Raw genomic sequence first — 6,084 nt, 5'->3', positions numbered from 1 at the left:
CACCTCACGAGATAACCAGCATTGTTCCAGTCACTCAGCACACTAAATCCCAGATGGAATCGGTTCTTCATGGGCAAAGAAATTTTTGAAATACCAATCGATAATAAAGCAAAGTGGTGTTTTCAAAAGGGTAATTATATCAAGCTAATAGATGTTTATTCTTTTGCAGTTTAGCAACATATCTTTTGAAATAAACATTTTGAGCTTTTTAAGCAAAAAAAAAAAATACAACTAAGTACATCCGAACAATTCAGAAGGCAAGCAAATTCGTATCATCCAGCTCTCCTTTTCAATATCCTTTATCAATCCTCAGAATGCCTATCAGTAAAACTTCATCTTTAATTGCCTTATGCAATTAAGTTTTCCAGATGATTCTTTACTGTCTTTATTTATACTCTATGGCAGTTATTTCATGATCCTTTAATTTCAGAGACAAGCTACCACCAAAAACACATGAGTGGGTCACTCCCATTTGTACTTGGTGCATTCTCTTTTGAATTCTATTGGAATTCCAATTCTATTGGAAATTGGCATGAAGCGTCTTTTGCCCAAGTTGGAAAATATCCTATTTTTTTTTTAATTTTTGAAACATTTACCCATGGACTATAATGTGGGATTTGAGCTCTTCTCTACTGAACTTTTGTCTTTAGAGCAGATATGTTGTATTATCCACTGTGACGAGGCCTGGCACTAGGGACGCAGGGAGGGGCAGGAAAACAGCCCCGGCTCAGCTCAGATTCTAGCTGAGGAGAGATCAGTGCACCACCGCTCAAAGCTGGTGCGGCGGGGGTGTCCTCGGGGTCATACACCATCTTCTCTGACTCCTCCACTTACCAAGTAAGAAAAAGGGACTCAGAAAGCATTAATGATTGTTTGAGGTTACACTGTACTAAGCTAAACTTGTTGGCATGTTGAATAACACAAAGAAAGACAGAGAGAACAGACAGAGAGAAACAGAGACAGAAGCAGGAGAGAGACAGACACAGAAAGAGAAGCACAGAGACAGAGACAGACACAGATACAGACCGAGGGCGGGAATTGCCACGTCTGCCACACAGCCTGCACTCACTGAACTGATGAACTCTCTGTTACCTGGGCCACCAGCCCTGTTTCTGGCTACACAGGAAGGTCTCTATAAATATGATAATACTACATTCCATTTTCAAATAATCTCTTTATTGAGGCTGACCCATACAGAAATGCACACAAGCCACATAGGTGCAGCAAGATGAATTTTTACAAAGTGGACACATCTACATAACCACCTCCTCCGTCAAGTGATCAAATATCACCAACTCAACATAAACAATCCAAATGCCCTGTCCCAGACACTATGCCACCTGCCTCCAAAAATGTAATAACTACTATCCTGGATTTTCACAGCATGCACTTATTCATCATGCTTGCTTTGAACTGTACAGCAATGAAATCAAACAGTTTGTATTATTTTAGACCTGCTTTACTCACAAGGTACCACAATAGTGAAGTCTGTTCACGCACTAGCAATCCTTTGCTCACTTTTATTGCCACATCAGGTCCACGGATGATGGGCCACAGTTTAATCCCACATCTACAGTAGATGGACACTCAGGCTGTTTCCAGTGTGGGGTGCTTATGAGGATGTGGCACGTGTCTTTTAGTGCATGTATGTGTATGTATCTGTGGGGTAGGTGCTCACAGAATGCCTGGTTCACAGGGTATTCACATGCTCAGCTTTAGTAAATATTGCCAATCATTTTCCCAAAGTCATACTGATTTGCGTGAGAATTCCACTTTCTCCACAGCTTCCCCATAATATGCATAATGGACTCACTATGTCCAGGGAGTTACAAAGAAGATCATGGAATTTTTGGAATTTTCTCTCTAAATTAAGAATTAAAAGGAAAAAATTAGCAATATAGAAGACATCTCCATTCTATTCAAATGAAATTGAAAGGTAAAGAGAAAGTGTGAATCTGCAAAAAGTAGGTAAATACACGTACGATAGTTTTTTAAATTTTTCTTTGAAGTACTTTGCCACTGTGGAACATGTAAAGGCTGTAATAACCTCAAGAACCTATGTTTAAAGACTGTTGGTTGATTTATTGTTTGGTTTCTTTAGCTCTTGTTCTTGCTGCTTTCCTAGGAAAAGTGAAAGCGTGGCAATAAAGTTATTACCCCTTGCTGGGTTCTACCCAGAAGCCTTTTTAAGTTCTAAGTTCTGAAGTCTTTTTAAGCTCCCCAGGCAGAGCAGGTCACGTGATATCAAGGTTCTCAAGCAACAGCTTTGTTCTCTTTTGCTTGAAGATAAACTTTCTTAGTGCGATTAAAACTTAATCCACGGTTCAGCAGCCCTCCCAAATTCAAGTAACACCCAAACCAGTTTATGGAATCTGACAAGTCGGTAACAATCGCTTTAGTCTTAACAAAGGCTTTTCTCCTGTAGTAAAAAGTCTGTGATCCAGTTAGTGGGAGTTGGTGGTTTTCTTTCACTGCAATGGGGGAACTGCTTAAAACAAGTTGCATTTGAAGGAAGAAAATTGAAGCCATTCTGTGAGGTTACAAGGGCAGATTTAAACAGTACTTATTTTTAAGGGTTTTGTGTGTGTAGAAGTAATTTCTGTCCTCTAGTGAAAAAGCAAAGTAGCTAGTTCTATTTAGAGCAATCAGAATAGTCCAAAAATCATATCTGTGATTCCTTAAAAAATGGAACATTAGCAAATCAAGTAAAAATCAAACAATTTTTTTAAAAAAATAAATGATGCTGTGGACTATAAAGTACAAATTGAGTGACTAGGTAATTTCAGCTTCAGTCTCAAGATGTGTGCTCTCCGCCATGACTAGGTTCGAAAGCAAAGTGTCAACAGCTGTCTCTGCATTTTGAGATTGTGAGAGATTAAAATTTCTCTTATATCCTTTTATGTTTTTTAAATTTTCTATGATAACTACTCATTACTTTACAGTCAGGCAACAAGTAAACATTTATTTTTAAAATAAATAATTGTAAAAATAATGTATAGATCAAAGAATGTAAGGAAATATACCAAATGTTGCTTGTCTTTGGGTTATGGACTTATGGATCATCTTTCTCCTCCTTTCACTTTAATTTCCAGCTGTGTAAATGCATGTGTGCATGTGTGTGGAAGCCTGGATGCCACCCACCTGAGTTTTGGTTCTGGCTCCCCCACTCACTTGCTATGTGATCTTCTATAGTTACTTATCCTCTCTGGACCTCCATGTTCTTATCTGTAAAGTGTGAATAACACCACCCATATTACAGGATTGTTATGAGGTTAAATAAGAGCATATGAGAAAAAAGAACATGATACAAGTGTTTCATAAAGAGGAGCTGATCATTCCAAACACAGGATTCTCTTCTTAAGGTTTATAGAAATCAAAGCACTTCAGAGGTTTTATCTGTTCAGTCTTCTCTATGGAATTGTCAAGATGTAATAGGAACATCTCCTCTTTTATTAAGTTTAAAATAAACACTTAGAGGAAATGATTTGTGAAGCAATGTATGACATTTGTAATCTACTTAGAAAAATGAGCATACCTTCCAATTTTAAATATATCACATATCTTTGATTTTTTGAGCATGCCATCTCCATCATGTTCTAATATGAGGTGCAAAAAGATGAATTTGTTTTTCATTGTCGTTAATGTTGCATAAATGTACAAATATATAAACTATGATTACTCAAATGTTACATATTTTTCTCTAATCATCAGAGTACATTTTATTTATTTACTGGACAATTCAAGTGGGGGGCATGCAAATGTGTAAGATGTAGATAAAACATCTGTTCTCCAAATGACATGCTGAATCCCAAATACAGCGCTTTACTTCTTTTGTTTGTGACTCTGTCTAGTGATGCCAGGAAAAAAGAAAAAATCGAAAACATCAGCTTGAATCTGCTTACAACATATAAGCTAATACAAGTTTAAAGAAATAACCAGTCTTGAGGGGTGCCATTTGGAGCTAAGAATAAACATTTCAGGAGGAAGATGTTTGGGTTGAGGGATAAAACCTGACCATCCACTAGAGTACACAACAGCCAAATATGGTCAGCCTAGCCTCATTAAGCCACTGTTCTGGCCACTGAGAAAGAAATCCCTTATATTTTTGCTCCACAATTTTTTTTGCTTTAAAGTGAATGGCTGATGCTCTGATGCAGCCGGGAAAGCTGTGCACAAACAAGAGAGTGATGATTTTCATCGTCTTCCTGCACCATCAGTGTATGGCTTCCTTGAGAGGATCTGAGGTTTTCATACCAGTGAGTATACAAAATTAGCAATGAGTACAACCAGAAGAAAATTATGTTACATTCCTCATTACTGACAGTTAGAACTTTCTTTCAGTTAACATTTATCCTTAGAGTTTTGTAGTTGGAAGAATATCCCATGTAGCCCAACATACTTTGGTAAAATGAAAAAAATCCCCTCCTTCCTCCAATTGTGTATGTGTGTGTGTGTGTGTGTGTATGTGAATGGCAGAATAAAACCACAAAGAGTATACGTTTGAAGGGCATGGGCTGAAGGAGAAGGGAGTAATGAGAAGCAGGCATGGCATTTGCGTTTTCATAAAAGAGACTGAGATATATAGTAGTTTACCCTAACATAATGCACCTTTTCATTGGTAGATTTTCAAATCCACCGGCAATTGCGTTGTCATATTATAGAACTGCAAATACCAAATTTATAAATATGACAGGTTTTATCTTGATTTCTTCCTCCTGGATTCTCAGATAAAATCTCAGATTTATGAATCCTTCCTGAGGAGGATTTCTCGTCAAAATGTTCAGTCTTTCAAACTCAGGTTGCTCTTGCCTTTTCACTGGTAGAAGAGACTCACTAAAAAGTGATCTGTATAAATCACTCTATCTTATCAGTAGCTCTTTAATTTCAGACAAAATTTTATATCCATTTGAGCCATACTCATTGACATCACTGAACTCACCAAATTCAGCATTCTATCTGCCTATCCTTAGAAATACCAGGCCTTCCTCTCTTGTTCTCATTTTATCTACCCTTAAAACTTACAAACACATCACAAGTTTGTGTTAATTTGTATCTATGTTAAAACAACTTTGAAAATGTTATTCACTATCTGATTTAGATACTTAATGTTATAATTAGTGTCTCTATTGACAGTGATGACTTAAAAAATAATTAGCATCTTTAGGATTGCAAAAGCCACAAAGGAACAATATTATGTTTTAATAACTGTCTTATATTTTAAAAAATAATAAAAGACTTTCATGCTCAATTTTACTCTTTAATAAATGTAATAACAACTGATGCTCAGGAAAAAATTATCTACTCTAAGTGTTCTGCACCATTAAAGATTAAATTTTGTTTTATTTTCTATTGTATTAGTGAGTGAGTGTTCCGATACATCATAACTTACAAACTGGCCATGTATAAATGTGTTAACTCAGGATACCTTATTAATCAGGCCATTCACAAGCATACAGTTGTTTTACTGTTTCAAAAGTCAGGCTATAATTTCAGCTCTTATCTTTTTTTCTGCATGTATGATGACAAAAGTCGTGGATTTGGGGGTCAGCAGACCGGACGTCAGGCCATACCCACCAGTTACTGGTTTGACGAGCCTGGCAAAGTCATTTGTTTGACCTCTACCACTCAGCTACTACATTTACAGAGTGAAGAGGATATCACCCGTCTCAAAGGATTTAAGAATTAAATGAGATAATTGAAGTAGTGTTTAACCCTGTGCCCTCACATGCATCCTAAATGCACAATAAATACAGCTAGTATCAGTTTCAGTCATTATCTCTCTCTGAAATAAAGACATAATATTTACCTCCCTTACCTCATCTAGATTTTTAAATGAGCTTAATGTTACTAAGCGAGTATAATAACAATGGAACTTTAAAACATATCGCATGATGACCATTGTTCCTTTTTCACCTCAGGGTGAGGTTTGCATTCACCTTTTACCACTCCCCTTCGTGGTTTGCAAGAGTTGATATCTTATTATCAATAGTAATCAAGGTTTATTTACACCCTAAGGGGAAGGGCAATTTCTGCTTCAAGTTTAGAGCTCTCTCCTGGCAATAACAATTTCTAGCTTTTAATTAT

Source organism: Phyllostomus discolor, chromosome 1 (genome assembly GCF_004126475.2).
Source record: "Phyllostomus discolor isolate MPI-MPIP mPhyDis1 chromosome 1, mPhyDis1.pri.v3, whole genome shotgun sequence".
Lineage (NCBI taxonomy): Eukaryota > Metazoa > Chordata > Mammalia > Chiroptera > Phyllostomidae > Phyllostomus > Phyllostomus discolor.
The sequence above is the reverse complement of the archived record's forward strand: the minus strand, read 5'-3'. Positions refer to the sequence as shown.